Source organism: Bison bison, unplaced genomic scaffold (assembly GCF_000754665.1).
Source record: "Bison bison bison isolate TAMUID 2011002044 unplaced genomic scaffold, Bison_UMD1.0 scf7180017864371, whole genome shotgun sequence".
NCBI lineage: Eukaryota > Metazoa > Chordata > Mammalia > Artiodactyla > Bovidae > Bison > Bison bison.
The window spans coordinates 14,220,370-14,237,083 of NW_011494943.1; positions in this window are offsets into that span (position 1 = coordinate 14,220,370).

Genomic DNA, 16,714 nt, shown 5'->3' on the forward strand with positions numbered 1-16,714 from the left:
CAGGCCCCAGAGGGTGGGCGGTAACAAAGTACTGTTTGGCTCCCCATCCTCTTGCTGACAGCCAGGTCTCTGAGAGGTGATTCAGACACTTCCCAGTGTTGGATCCTCCGGCTCGACCGCCAGGGATGGCTCCTAACTGTTCTCAAGGAAGCAGGGAACTTGCCTGGCCTTCACCAGCTTCATCAGAGCTGTCATTCTCTTTAGAAATTGGCGTTGTTTCTAAGCCTTGTGCTTTGCTTTGGAGCTAACAACTGCCATTTCCCCCTGGTATTTCTGCTGTGGTCATCATGCCTGCCCTTCTCCTAGGAGGTTGGGGGAATTTGCTAGCCAAAGTCAGACAGCTGGCTCCCAGATGGCTCTCCATCCCATGACCCCACGAACATCCCAACATTGATTTGCTCAGGAGGCTTAAACTCAGCTAGCGGGGCAGGATGCCTGTGGACCCCCACCCTGAGAGATTTATGGGCTCAGGCCTTGGAGGGAGCAAATCTCTAGAGGTGGGCTGGGGCCACTCAGTTGCCTTTTGTTGCACGTTCTAGAATTCTGCCCAACACAGAAGAGGCTGACCTCATTCTTATCCCACCCGGAGATTAAGTGGGGATAACTAGATAACTAGCAAGTTATTACTGACAATGCTAAATTACCTGGCAAAGAAAGTTGTTCTCTCTGTCTCTGTCTCCACATACACACACACACACTACGAGAGTTCTCTTCGAGGGCACGTTCTTTTGGACACTTCGTATGACATCAAAATGATCTAACAAGATTGTCATCTCCAATTCCCAGAATGAGAGTATTCATCCCATTCAGGTGGAAATGAGCAACAGAGCCCAAATAGTTTCTGGTGGCGAAGAATTTCTTCGGCGTCTATTTCCTGGAGATAACGCAGAGAATGCTAGCAGGTTTCTAACATACTTCAGCTGTTCAGGAAATACTTTAAATAATTTCCTGCTCTAGAGACTAGGAGGAGAGCCAGAAAGTTGGAAAGTATTACTCTCTTTCTTTACGGTCACAAAGGCACTTCCCAGGGACTCCTTCACTATTCACACACACATGCTCCTAGGAGCTCTTTTCTGGCTTCCCTGGTCTTTTTATGCGGGAATGTTCTTTTTTAAAAGAGTGTGGCGAGAATCCTAGTAACTTGGACTTCCCATAGCATCCTGGCCTGTGCTTCCTAAGGAACTTGACAAATATGAACTAATTAAGCTTGGAAAGCCCCCACGAGAGTCCTCCCAGCCGTTGTTGAAATGCGGCCAGCTCTGTCTGAGGTGGAGCCGCCGCTGTGTTTGCCCTGCACAGCAACAATTCAAACAGTGGAGAGGGCGGAAAGCCAACTGCCTAATGCAACTGAAACTGCAAGGAAGCAGCGAGTGAGGCAGCACATAATGAATTGCCGCTTTGATTTGCTTTCTGCTGCATTCAGTGGGGTTCAGGTATTGGTGTTGAAATTGTGTCATTTAGACTTTTGAATGTGATTTCAAGGTAACTGAAAAAAAAATTTTAACCAGTTGAATTTTTATCTAAAGCAATGGTGCTGGATGGAAGGTGATTTTGCAACCCCCAAGGGAACATTTGGAGTGTCACCTCTTAGGGAGAGGGATGCTATGCTATGGGCAACTAGTAGGTAGAGGTCTAGGATCCGACTGAACATACTGTATGTAACTCACAGAATAGACCCCCACAATAAAGAATGATCTTGCCCAAAATGTCAGTAGTGCTGAGGTTTTAAAAGCCTGGCCTAAAGGTTCAAAGTGACTCAGTGTTGGCTTGTGTCCTCTGTTAAGTCCCACATCTTAACGGTGGGGACCTTTCAGCCCATTCAGATCTAGGATCTAAGCTTCTGGGAGCATCCTGGATTCCTGGGCTGGTCCTGCCGGTGACGACAGTCTCCCAAACATAGGGTGTTGAAGACACACCCTGGGAATCAGGTACCTTGTGAATCTTGTAAGCGATCCTTGTGGAAAAGGGACCCCCTTTTTTTTTTTTTGCACTTCTGATTGGGCCCCAGGGCTTCGAGGTCCTGTTTTTCTTGCAGTGAATAAGCCATTCTGTTTCTCCGACAGGGCCTATTCAGCAAGCAGCTATTTCTTTTCTCTTTCCTCAAGGCCCAGCTGCCAGGGAGCCCCAGGCTGTCGCTGTTTGGCCATCAGCAAGAGACAACCACAGGGAAGTTCGGCCAATAGCCGGAGACAAGGGGAATTTTACCTCAGTCTTTCTTTTTGCAAACTTAAGAACTGGGAATTCCCTGGCAGTCCAGTGGTAAGGACTCTGCATTTTCACTGCTGAGGGCATGGGTTCGATTCCTGGTCAGGCAACTAAAAACAATAATAAGAACTTAAAAACTCTCCTTCATGGAGAAAACCTTGGAAATGTTCCTCTCACCCAGGGAGCCCCCCTAGACATCCCCACGGGATCCCTCCCTCCTCTCTGCCACCCCCTTTGGCCTCCTCCTGATGACACCTTCACCAAGCTGTGTCTCCCTCATTGCTTGGGGAATAGATGTCCCTCCATCCTGCTACCATGGGCAGCCCAAGGGCAGCATCCAAGTTGTGGCGCCCCCTGGGTTCCCCTAGGGCCCAGTCCTGGACACTGGCCCACCCAAGCTCCAGGTAGACATTTAATGATTCAGCTCAGATCTCACAATAGGGGCTATGTTGTTGTTCAGAGGCTAAGTCACGTCCGAGTCTTTTTGACCCCATGGGCTGCAGGGTTCCCTGTCCTCCACTGTCTCCCAAAGTTTGCCCAAACTCACATCCATTGAGTGGGTGATGCCATAGAGCCTTTTCATCCTCTGTCGCCACCTTCTCCTCCTGCCGTGGATCTTTCCCAGCATCAGGTGCTATGGATGTCCGAACACTTGCTCCAAAAGCCAGGCAGCCTATGGCTTCAGGGGCCATGGTGAGCCCTGCTCTTTGTCAGGTGGGTCAGAAGGGCTTTTAAAAGTGACCTGACCTGATAACCTGAATGGTCTAGTGGTTTTCTCTACTTTCTTCAATTTAAGTCTGAATTTGGCAATAAGGAGTTCATGATCTGAGCCACAGTGAGCTCCCAGTCTTGTTTTTGCTGACTGTATAGAGCTTCTCCATCTTTGGCTGCCAAGGATATAATCAATTTGATTTTGATATTGACCATCTGGTGATGTCCATGTAGAGTCTTCTCTTGTGTTGTTGGAGGAGGGTGTTTGCTATGACCCATGTGTTATCTTGGCAAAACTCTATTAGCCTTTGCCCTGCTTCATTCTATACTCCAAGGCCAAATTTGCCTGTTACTCCAGTATTTCTTGACTTCTTACTTTTGCCTTCCAGTCCCCTATAATGAAAAGGACATCTTTTTTGGGTGTTAATCCTAGAAGGTCTTGTAGGTCTTCATAGAACCGTTCAGCTTCTTCAGCATTACTGGTCGGGGCATAGACTTGGATTTCCATGATATTGAATGGTTTGCCTTGGAAACAAACAGAGATCATTCTGTCATTTTTGAGATTGCATCCAAGTACTGCATTTTGGACTCTCTTGATGACTGTGATGGCTACTCGATTTCTTCTAAGGGATTCTTGCCCACAGCAGTAGATATGATGGTCATCTGAGGTAAATTCACCCATTGCCATTCACTTCATAGAAAATAGATGGGGAAACAAAGGAAACAGTGACAGACTTAATTTTGGGGGGCTCCAAAATCACTGCAGATGGTGACTGCAGCTGTGAAATTAAAAGACGCTTGCTCCTTGGCAGAAAAGTTATGGCCAACCTAGACAGCATATTAAAAAGCAGAGACATTACTTTGCCGACAAAGGTCCATCTAGTCAAAGCTATGGTTTTTCCAGTAGTCCTGTATGGATGTGAGGGTTGGACTATATAGAAAGCTGAGCACCGAAGAATTGATGCTTTTGAACTGTGGTGTTGAAAACTCTTGAGAGTCCCTTGGACTGCAAGGAGATCCAACCAGTCCATCCTAAAGGAAAGCAGTCTTGAATATTCATTGGAAGGACTGATGCTGAAGCTGAAACTCCAATACTTTGGCCACCTGATTGGAAGAGCTGACTTATCGGCAAAGACCCTCATGCTGGGAAAGACTGAAGGTGGGAAGAGAAGGGGATGACAGAGGATGAGATGTTTGGATGGCATCAGTGACTCAATGGACATGAGTTTGAGTAAAGTCCAAGAGTTGGTGATGGACAGGAAGGCCTGGCGTGCTGCAGTCCATGGGGTCGCAAATAGTCAGACACGACTGAGCAACTGAACTGACTGACTGAACTGACCTGATGATTGTCTTAATTTCCTGTTTCCTAGGGCTGTGGTTAAGAAATACCACAAACTGGGGGACTTATAGAACAGAGATTTATTGTCTTAAGTTCTGGTGGCCACAAGTTTGAGGTCAAGGTATCAGTGGGTTGGTTACTTCTGAGGACTGTGAGGAAAGGAGCTGTACCAAACCTCTGTCCTTCGAGCATAGATGGATGGTCACCTTCTGCCTGCATCACTTCACGTCATCATCCCTCCATGCATGTCTGTCTCTGGGTCCAAACTTTCCCATTTTAAAGGACTCCATTCAGGAACCCCCCGTAGTCCTGTGGTTAGGTTTCTGTGCTTTCACTGCTAAGGGCCTGGGTTCAATTCCTGGCTAGGGAACTAAGATCCCACAAGCTGCGTGGTACGGTCAAAATAAATAAACAACAACAATAAAAACAAAAGGACTCTATTCATATTGGATTAGTTCCCACTTTAATGACCTCAGTTTAACCTGATTATCTCTGTAAAGACCATCGTTGTTGTTCCAGTCGCTAAGTTGTGTCTGAATCTTTGTGACCCCATGGACTGCAGAATGCCAGGCTTCCCTGTCCTTCACCGTCTCCCAGAGTTTGCTCAGATTCATGTCCATTGAGTTGTGATGCCATCCAACCTCTCATCCTCTGCCGTCCTTTTCTCCTTTTGCCTTCAGTCTTTCCCAGTATCAGGGTCTTTTCCAATGAGTAGGCTCTTTGCATCAGGTGGCCAAAGTATTGGAGCTTCAGTTTCAGCATCAGTCCTTCCAATGAATATTTTAGATAGATTTCCTTTAGAACTGACTGGTTTGATCTCCCTGTAGTCCAAGGAGCTCTCAAGAATCTTCTCCAGCACCACAATTCAAAAGCATCAATTTTCTGTGCTCAGCCTTCTTTATGGTCCAACTCTCATATCCAAACATGACTACTGGAAAAATCATCAGGCTTCCCAGGTGGCGCTAGTGGTAAAGAACCCACCTGCCAATGCAGGAGACATAATGAGACATGGGTTCAATCTCTGGGTTGGGAAGATTCCCTAGAGGAGGGCCTGGCAACCCCTCCAGTATTCTTGCATGAGGAATCCGATGGACAGAGGAGCCTTGAGGGCTATAGTCCATAGGGTCGCAAGAATTGGACACGACTGAGGTGACTTAGCACACAGCACATACAGATCTTTGTTGGCAAAGCAATATCTCGGCTTTTCAATACGCTGTCTAGTTTTGTCATTGCTTTCTTTCCAAGGTGTCTTTTAATTTCATGGCTGCAGTCACCATCCACAGTGATTTTGGAGCCCAAAGAAATAAAAATCTGTCACTGTTTCCACTTGTTCCCCTTCTATTCACCATGTTATGATGGGACTGGGTGCCACGATCTTAGTTTTTTGAATGTTGAGTTTTAAGTCAGATTTTTCACTCTCCTCCTTCACCCTCATCAAGAGGCTTTTTCTTTCCTCTTCACATCCTGCCATTAGAGTAGTATCATCTGCATATCTGAGGTTGTTGATATTTCTCCCAGCAATCTTCATTCCAGCTTGTGATTTATCCAGCCCAACATTTCCCTTGATGTACTTTGCATATAAGTTAAATAAGTAGGGTAACAGTATACAGCCTTGTCATACTCCTTTCCCAATTTTGAACCAGTTCATTGTTCCATGTCTGGTTCTAATTTTTACTTCTTGGCTTACATACAGGATTCTCAGGAGACAGATAAGATGCTCTAGTATTCCCATCTCTTTAAGAATTTTCCAATTTGTTGTTATCCACACAGTCAAAGGCATTAACATAGCCAATGAAGCAGAAGTAGATGCTTCTCTGGAATTCCTTTGCTTTCTCTATGATCCAATGAATGTTGAAAATTTAATCTTTGGTTCCTCTGCCTTTTCTAAATCCAGCTTTTACATCTGGAAGTTCTCGGTTCATGTACTGCTGAAGCCTAGCTTGAAAGATTTTGAGTATAAACTTGCTACCATGTGAATTTAGTGCAACTGTGTGGTAGTTTGAACATCCTTTGGCATTGCCCTTCTTTGGGATTGGAATGAAAACACCTTTTCCAGTCCTGTGACTACTGCTGAGTTTTCCAAATTTGCTGGCATATTGAGTACAGCACTTTCACAGCATCATCTTTTGGGATTTGAAATAGTTCAGCTGGAATTCCATCATCACCATTAGCTTTGTTTGTAGTAATGCTTCCTAACGCATACTTGGCTTCACCCTCCAGGATGTCTGGCTCCAGGTGAGCAACCACACTATTGTGGTTATCCAAGTCATTGAGACCTTTCTTGTATAGTTTTTCTGTGTATTCTTGCCATCTCTTTTTAATCTCTTCTGCTTCTGTTAGGTCTCTGGCCATTTCTGTCCTTTATCGTGCCCATCCTTGCATGAAATATTCCCTTGATATCTCCAATTTTCTTGAAGAGATTTCTAGTCTTTCCTGTTCTATTGCTTTCCTCTATTTCTCTGCATTGTTCACTTAAGAAGGTTTTATTATCTCTCCTTGTTATCCTCTGGAACTTTGCGGTCAGTTGGTATATCTTTCCATTTCTACCTTGCCTTTTGCTTCTCTTCTTTTCTCAGCTATTTGTAAAGCCTCCTCAGACAACCACTTTGCCTTCTTCCATTTCTTTTTGTTTGGGATGATTTTGGTAACTGCGTCCTGTATAATGCTGTGAACATCCATCCATAGTTCTTCAGGCACCCTGTCTACCATATCTAATCTCTTGAATCTATTCATCATCTCTACTGTGTAAGTATAAAGGATTTGATTTAGGTTATACCTGAATGGCCTAGAGGTTTTCCTGTTTTCTTTCATTTATGCCTGAATTTTGCAATAAGGAGCTCATAATCTGAGCCACAGTCAGCTCCAGGTCTTGTTTTTGCTGACTGTATTGTGTTTCTTCATCTTTGACTGCAAAGAATACAATCAATCTGATTTTGTATATTGACCATCTGTTGATATTCACATGTAGAGTCTTCTCTTGTGTTGTTGGAAGAGGCTGTTTGCTATGACCAGTGTGTTCTCTTGACAAAACTCTGTTAGCCTTTGCCCTGCTTCATTTTGTACTCCAAGGCCAAACTTGCCTGTCTCTCCAGGTATCTCTTGACTTCCTACTTTTGCATTTCAATTCCCTATGATCAAAAGAATATCCTTTTTTGGTGTTTGTTCTAGAAGATCTTGTAGGTCTTCATAAAACTGGTCAACTTCAGCTTCTTCAGCATTAGTGGTTGAGGCATAGACTTGGATTACGGTGATATTGAATGGTTTGCCTTGGAAACGAACTGAGATCATTGTTGTGTTTGAGATTGCACGCAAGTACTGCATTTTGGATTCTTTTATTAACTAAAAGGGCTACTCCATTTCTTCTAAGGGATTCTTGCCCACAGTAGTAGATGTAATGGTCATCTGAATTAAATTCACCCATTCCTGCCCATTTTAGTTCACTGATTCTGAGGTGTTGATGTTTACTCTTGCCATCTCCTGTTTGACCATGTCCAGGTTACCTTGATTCATGGACCTAACTTTCCAGGTTCCTGTGCAATATTGTTCTTTACAGTATTGGACTTTACTTTCACCATCAGACACATCCACAACTGAACATCATTTCCACTATGTCCCTGCCTCTTCATTCTTTCTGGAGCTATTAGTAATTGCCCTCCACTCTTTCCCAGTAGCATACTGGACACCTTCTGTCCTGCGGGGCTCATCTTCCGGTGTCATATCTTTTTGCCTTTTTATACTCTTCATGTGGTTCTCGTGGCAAGCATACTTGAGTGGCTTGCCATTCCCTCCTCCAGTGAACCATGCTTTGTTAGAACTCTTGACTATGACCCATCCGTCTTGGGTGGCCGTGCATGACTTGGCTCATAGCTTCATTGAGTTATGTAAGCCCCTTTGCCACGACAAAGCCATGGTCCATGAAGCGTTATGTATAAAGACCGTATTTCCAAATAAAATCACATTTTGAGGTCCTGGGGGTTAGAACTTCAACACACCATTTTTTGGGGGTGTGAAATAAGTCAACCCATAACAAAACTAAATGCTGTCCCTCATCTGGGATTGGATCCTTAGCCGGGGGAAATTTACATTAAAGGGATTATTGAGGCCATTGGAAACATTTGAATCTGGCCTCCTGGTTGGATGATGCTGTGTTGCTAGACAGAGGCAGGCGGTGGTAGTGCCGGGAGGCAATGGACCAGGATGCAGAAAGTAGAGGATGAATCTGGGAAACAAAAACATGAAAGCAATTTGTCTTTAAAGGATAAAACTCAAGCCGGTGCCAATGAAAAGAACATGCCTCCCTTTCTTCTCCCCGTTCCCCTGCTGCTGCTGCTGCTGCTGCTAAGTCACTTTAGTCATGTCCGACTCTTTGCGACCCCATGGACTGCAGCCCACCAGGCTCCCCTGTCCATGGGATTCTCCAGGCAAGAGTACTGGAGTGGGGTGCCATCGCCTTCTCTGCCGTCCCCCTAAGAGAGAGTAACACTAGGGCAGCAAGTCCCCCTCCAGTCTATGCCGAAGCCAGAAGGGTTTATTTTTTGGCGAACCTTGCTTGCTCTTACAACGGTTTCCCCAAGATTGCTCCTTTTCGTTTGTCTTTTTTAACTTTGACTTCTATTTTGTATTGGAGTATAGTTGATTTGAAATGGTGCGTTAGTTTCAGGCACACAGTTCCACGCACATCCATTCTTTCTCAGATTCTCCTTTCATGTAGGTGATTATAGGATATTGAGTAGAGTTCCCTGTACAGTAGGTCCTTGTTGATTATCTGTTTTATATGTGGTAGTGTGTATGTTAATCCCAACATCTTAATTTATCCCTCCCCTCACTGACTTTTCCCTTTGGTAACTGCAAGTTTGTCTTTGAGTCTGTGATTCTGTTTTATAAATAAGTTCATTTGTATCATTTTAAAAGATTTTTTTTTTTGGCTGTACATGTGGCATGTGGGATTTTAGCTCCCTGACCAGAGATTAAATTTTGTGCCCTTTGCAGTTGAAGTGTGGAGTCTTAACCACTGGGGACTGCCAGGGAAGTCCTTGTATCATTTTTTTAGATTCCACATATAAGTGATATCATATTTGTCTGTCTGACCTCATTCGCTTAGTCCGACAATCTCTGGGTTCATCCGTGTTGCTGCTTGTTGTTCAGTCACTCAGTCATGTCTGACTCTTTGTGACCCCGTGGACTGCAGCACACCAGGCTTCCCTGTCCTTCACCATCTCCTGGAGCTGGCTCAGACTCATGTCCACTGAGTCGGTGACGCCATCCAACCATCTCGTCCCTTCTCTTCCTGCCTTCAATCTTTCCCAGCATCAGGGTCTTTTCCAATGAGTCAGCTCTTTGCATCAGGTGCTCAAAGTATTGGAGCTTCAGCTTCATCAGTCCTTTCAATGAATATTCTGTGTTGATGTTTCTGCAAATAGCATTATTTCATTCTTTTTTTATGGCCATGTAGTATTCCATTGTGTATATATATATATACACACACGTATACACTAGTATATAGTATGTATATATATACATACTATATCTTCTTTATCCATTCATCTGTCGATGGACACTTATGTTGCTTCATTTGTCCCTATTTGATTTTATTGAGGTAAGTATACCCACAGTAATGTGTGTAAAATGCTCTAATCTTAAGCATATTACTCAATGCATTTTTACCTATGGACACACCCAGGTCACCAGCATCTGGATAAGGGTATGGGACATTTCCAGGACCCCAGAAGTTTCCTTAAGGTCCCTCTCTAGTCAATCACCTACTAATCTCCCCCCCCCCCCCCCCCCCCCCCCCCCCTCCACCTGCTCTGCAACCTTAGCCGCCATCCCCACTCCCCAGCTGCCAGAGGCAACCACTAGTGTGACTTCAACCACAGAGGGGTCTTTTGAAAACACAAATCACAGTCTATCCCTCCTCTGCTTCATGTCTCCAGTGGCTTCACGTCACACTTAGATGAAACTCACTATAGCCTGTAAGGCCTGTGAACTGGCTCCCCCAGTGTCTGCCTCTTATGCTTTCCTGAGCTCACTGTGTGCCAGCTAGCCTGGCCTTCCCTCTAGTCCTCAGACTCTAACCCTGTAGCTGCCACAGGACCTTTGCTGGTGCTGTTCCCTCTTTCTGCGGTAATCTCCCCACATATATAGCTACCCAACCAGGGATTGAATCTGAGCCCCCTGCATTGGGAGCATGGAGTCTTAGCCACTGGACTGCCAGGGCTAATATTTGCCCTTGGGTTCCTTTTTTGTCACCCTCCACATACCTGGTAAATAGTAAGGAACCAAACAGCATTGCCAATTCAATGGACACGAACTTGGGCAAACTCTGGGAGATGGTGAGGGACAGGAGGCCTAGTGGGCTGCGGTCCATGGAGTCGCAGAGTCAGACACGACTTGGCAACTGAACAACAACAAGGAACCAGATGCCTAGTCAAGCTTTAATTCAATCCATCCCACCCAGACTCCATCAGCTCTGTTCTAATCTTCTAATTAAAGGGGCTGCTTATCCCACCAGATACATCAACACTGCCCCACCCACCAGGACCCTCCTCCCCAGTCACCCCATGCCTCACCCACAGCAGCAGAAAACCAGCCTCTGTGGCTGACAACTTTTACTGTAAATTTTTAAAGTTTTAACAGGAAGAAAATAAACCTGCCTCCCCACCAGGCAAAGGTATCTGAATCACCGATGTGAAGAACAAAACGTTCCTAAAACTCTGGATGTGGGACCTACCCCAGATCTAGAGCTGACAGATTCTTTTGGTTTGATGTAAGAAAGTGAGAAAAAAATGCTTTCCTTATGATGGTCTAGAGTCAGAGAGAGTGGAAGTTATTGGTTAAAAAAAATCCCTCAAACCAATGTATTTTTTTCTCCTGGTGGATTAATATTTTATGCATGTTGAAAATGTAAACACAAGGTGTGGGGTTTGTTATGAAAAGCAACACGGGAGACACTGAGTTCTGTGTGTTATCCGGTAGGGATGGAAGCTGGTCATTTCCTCCCAACTGGAGAAACCGCCACAGGGAGGCAGTAGAGCCTAGTGGTTAAGAGCGTGGGCTCTGGAAACCAGGCAGACACCGTACCTGTGTGACCTCCAGAAAGTTCCTCAACTGCTCTGTGCCTCACTGTCCAACTCAGCCAAATGGGGATGAAGCTAGTATCAAACTCCTAGGGATGTTTTAAGAGTGAATAGACAAACAGCTCAATAAGTAAGCTCTTGATTACTGTTTTAAAATGCAGGAGTTGAGGGAGGCAAGCTTCAAATAGATAAATGAATAGGTAGTTTTTTTTTTGTTTTTTTTTGAGAGCACAATATATTTAAGGCTGTGCAAAATGGTCTAAAATGAAAGTGTTAGTCACTCAGTCTGTCTGACTCTTTGTGACCCCATGGATTGTAGCCCACCAGGCTCCTCTGTCCATGGAATTCTCCAGGCAAGAATATTGGAGTGGGTAGCCATTCCCTTCTCCAGGGGATCTTTCCAACCTAGGGATTGAACCCAGGTCTCCTGCACTGCAGGTGAATTCCTTATCATCTGAGCCACCAAGGAAGCCCCCCCCCAGAATCATCTAAACAATTTCTCAAAGGCCTGGTCCCATCCTCACCTACAATCACATCCCATTGTAATCATGAAGCAAATTTCAACAGCTGCTTCAAAGAACCCTTGGCCTTCCAAGTGTTATTCTTCTAGCTCTTCCTTGTCATGCAGACGCTGTGTAATTTGTTCCATTTCACTTTTGAGTGTGACAGGCTTTCCCTTAGCCTTTGGTTGAGTGTATACATACACACAACGAAATGATATATATTCTAGAATTACTTTCTTAGTATATAACAATCGTATTATGGAATGGAGTATATTATTATATTTAGAAATTATGTGTAAAATGTATCTTTGGTTTTTATTATTAATTTTTTTTTAAATTTAGGGTTTCACAGAGAGGGGGAAGGCTGCTTTCTTCTGCTCTTTTTCTTGTTTCAAGGTTTCAAAGAAAGTGCTCAAAGGAAAAGATTTCAATGTTGTGTTAATGACACTGAGCTGTGTCCAAGTTTCAGGGGAGTGATTAAATCGTGGCTGGTAGTTAAGTGGGTGATGGTTTGAGAGACTTGTACAATTTTGGAAGGAGGAGAGGGGTTAAGTGAGTATATTGAATTTAGATTTAATCACCTGATTGAATTGTGGTTTCATCTGTAGATTGTCCGGCTGGAGTGGATTATATATAGGAGTGGATTAGTTGTTGATGGAATATCAGATTCCTCACTTGTTTGTTTCGTTTCTGTGCCTGTGTATGTGGGGGACGGGGCAGGGGGGTTGGCCATGCCTCTCAGTATATGGGATCTTAGTTCCCCAACCAAGGACTGAACCTGTGCCCCCTGAAGTGGAAACATAGAGTCCTAACCACTGGAGCACCAGGGAATCCCCTGTATTCCTCACCTGTGAAAGGGAGAGAGAGAAACCAAGTGAGTGACTGCCTCTCTCTCCCCTAGTCTCCTTGATAAAGCAGAGCTGAGCTTGAACCCTGGCAATTTCTGAGCTGCAGGAGGAATTATTTAGGGCTGGAGAGGTTTCCATGAGCGCTAACACTCATCAAAGCACTGAGTGAGCACTTCAACCATGGGCCAGGTACTATACTAAGTACACCCTTTACATGCTGGAACCTCTCAGGGAGCCTCACCGCACTCTGTAAGGTGGGGAGTGTCTATGAGCCCTTTCAACAAGTAAGAGAACTGAGGCACAAGGTGGGCAAACGGTTTGCGAAGGTGTAAGCAGCTTCTCTGGTTTCACCTTCTTCTCCAGAGGACCAAGGAAGGTGGTGCCCAGAACTGAAGCCCTTTTGCTCTGCAGACCTGGTTCCTGGCCGGAGCTCTTAGCCATGGATGAGGGTCCCATCGAGGCTGAGTGGCTCCCAGGGAACACCCAGGAGGGCAACCAGAGAAGCTGATTGCAGCCAGAAAAGAGGTGATATCCTTTCTATATGTCTGAGGTCAACAGCGTGGGAGGCGAGACCAGGCTCGGAAGCTGAGACCTCCGTGGAGCACTGGCCGGGATGCGGGCCTCAGAATGAATCAGCTCTCTTCTGGCAGCCGCCAATTTTTGAAGAGGAAAGAACTAATGCTGGGCAGAGAAAGAGCCAAAACTGGATGTTTTAAGAGATGTTCTCCTGATGTGCGTTTCTTCAGCTCAACAGCTATTCTTTGAGTCTTTAACAGAAGTCTAGGAGGGAAAATAGCACCTATACCCTGACAGGCATGGTCTCTCTCAATTCTCGCAACCGTGTGGGTCACAGGGACAAGGATTCCCCCTTTACAGAGGAAGAAACTGAAGCTCAGAAAGGTTAAGGAATCTTCATAGAGTCACGCAGCTAACCAATAGTAAAACTGGAAAGTGAAGTGTCCTTTGTCCTCTGTCCCATACGGTGTGTGCGTGTACATGTGCTCAGTCGTGTCCAGCTCTTTACGACCCCCATGGACTGTAGCCCGCCAGGCTCCTCTGTCCATAGAGTTTTCCAGGCAAGAATACTGGAGCGGGTTGCCATTTCCTACTCTTCATACTCTCAGGAATGGCACTGATTGCTGGGGTACGAAGCCAGAGAGAGAAAGTCCTTTCCCCACTCCCCCACCCACCACTAAGAATTTTATTATCCAATAGAAAAGACTGGTAACCAGCTGACCAATGGGAATGGTAGACACTGATGGAGAGCTTCCTGGGGCTGACTGTGCCTTATAACCAGCGACTCTAGTAGGCTTACTGTGGCCTGGTGAGGAGGAAAATTGTTGTTCCCGTTTTCCAGATGGGGAAACTGGGGCTCAGAGAGGTTAACTGGGGCTCAAGATTCCAGGGCAAGCAGTTGTGCCTTCCCAGCCAAGGGAGGCACCTTGGGAAGCAGAGACAAGCCCTGTGGGTGGAGGTGATTACATTTGGTGTGTGCGCAGCTCCAGCCTCACTCCCGGCCCGAAATGAGTCATCGGCAAGTCATAGAACCAGCCCCTCTGGACACACAGCGAGGCTGTTTTGTGCATTAGGCAAAGCTGGACCTGGATGATGGGCTTCTAAGTGAAGAAGACAGCCTCATTCCAACCACGGCCCCTCGGCAGGCCCTGGGGAGCTGGCCAGGCCCGGTGCCCCGCGGAAGAGGTGATGCTGTGCCCTCGTATCCAAGCTCCAGGTTCGGCCAAGTCCGCTGGGCTTCCTCCAGCTCAGAAACCCATTTGCTTTTCCCCTTCAATGTGAACCAGATGTGGAGTTCCTCACACTGAAGGGCAGAAGCCACTCCGGGGACCCCTCAGCACCTGGGGAGGGGGCATATCAGAAGGAGCAGCTGGCCACCCAGCCCTGGCCCCTCTCCCCAGCTCCCCTCACTCGCACATCCCAGGCCTCACCCTGGCACCCCCTGCATCTTCCCTCCCCACCAACAGGAAATGACATTGGACAGATCTCAGAAGTCCATATGTCCTGGACCGTCTCTCTAGGAATTTTCTGGGCCTCTAGTTTGCTCTATGTGTCATATCCTTTCCACTCAAAGCTATTTTTTTTTTTAATAGAAAAAATGAAACAGGAAAAGAGACTGAGCGTCCTTCTAGCCTGAGAGCTTCCTTACCCGCTCATGGTCTTGGGCAAGTAATTTATTTATGTCTACGTGGACTTGTGGATTCAGTGTGTTACAGTTTGTGACTCTCATTAATTATTTTGATAATTAAGTCATTCCTGATTTGACTGGTGGGAGCCCTTTCAAGCTAGTCACCATGTTCTTTTGGCCATGACCTGTTATTCTTTGAGCTTTCTAGCACAAGATGTACCAGGCTCGTCTTGTATTTTCCTGTCTCAACCCTGGAATCAGCTATTTCTCCAAGGAACGTGGTTGATTTTAGTGGAAATGGTATTTAGAAGTCAAGATCTTGATGCTGAGTGTGCTCATTGCTACCAGGGCAAGACCTCCCAGTCCCTCTGAGCAGAGAGAGGGAGGGAATGTCGGTATGTACACATACAACGTGACACACAGAGAATCATTTGTATCTTTATTAATTTATTATTTTAAAAACCGGTAAAGTCCGTGTAACATAACATTTATCATCTTACCCATTTTTCCATAAATTTTATTTTTTTAAAAGTCTTTATTGAGTTTGTTAGAATAGTTTCTGTTTTATGTGTTGGTTTTTTGGCCATGAGGCAGTGGGATCTTAGTTCCCCAACCAGGGATTGAATCCTATCCTGCATTGGAAGGTGAAGTCCTAACCACTGGACCATCAGGGAAGTCCCCATCTTAGCCATTTTTAAGGGTACCATTTGGTGGCCTTAAGTACGTTCATGGGATTTCCAGGTGGCTCAGTGGTAAAGAATTTGCCTGCCAAGCAGGAGAGTTGGGTTTGACCTCTGGGTGGGAAAGAGCCCCTGGAGAAGGAAACGGCAACCCACTCTAGTATTCTTGCCCAGGAAATCTCATGGACAGAGGAGCCTGGCAGACTACAGCCCATGGGGTCACAAAAGAGCTGGACATGACGTAGTGACTAAACACCAACAACAAAGTATGTTCACATTGTTGTCCAACCATCACCATCGTACATCCACATCTTGCAAAACTGAAACTCGACCTATTAAATACTCATCTCTATAATGATTTGTGTATCTGTCTGTATATACTAAAAGCCATGAGCTCACCCTGATGTGTCTGATTCTCATTCACCATCACAGGGTTCATCCTAGCCTTCTCCCTTCCAGGTTGTTGCTGTCTTCAACAGCCATACTTTCCTCTCACTGTTGACCTCTGACCCCTCATTCCAGGCCACTTGGGGTGGACACTCTTACCACCCTGCTTGGGCTCTGATTCCATATGTCACATTCCCTCCTATGTGGACATGCACTCTGGGTCACCATGACTCCCTACCTCTTTCCAGGGTGGATGCCCACCTTGCTCTGTCCCAACTAAGTTTAGGACTGAATTGTTTTGGAAAGGAAGAGGAAGGAAAAAGGGATTTGAAGAGGAAGAATTATTAGTCCCATGATTTAAAAACAAACCTACAGACTTTATTCAGATCTCGCCAGTTCTACTCACAGCCTTTTTTCATCCCAGCATCTAACCAGGTACCACGTTGCCCTGAGTTGTCAAGTCTCCTTTCGTTCAGTTCAGTTCAGTCACTCAGTCGTGTCCGACTCTTTGTGACCCCATGAATCACAGCACGCCAGGCCTCCCTGTCCATCACCAACTCCAGGAGTTCACTCAGACTCACGTCCATCAAGTCAGTGATGCCATCCAGCCATCTCATCCTCTGTCGTCCCCTTCTCCTCCTGCCCCCAATCCCTCCCAGCATCAGAGTCTTTTCCAATGAGTCAACTCTTCGCATGAGGTGGCCAAAGTACTGGAGTTTCAGCTTTAGCATCATTCCTTCCAAAGAACACCCAGGACTGATCTTCTTTAGAATGGACTGGTTGGGTCTCCTTGCAGTCCAAGGGACTCTCAAGAGTCTTGTG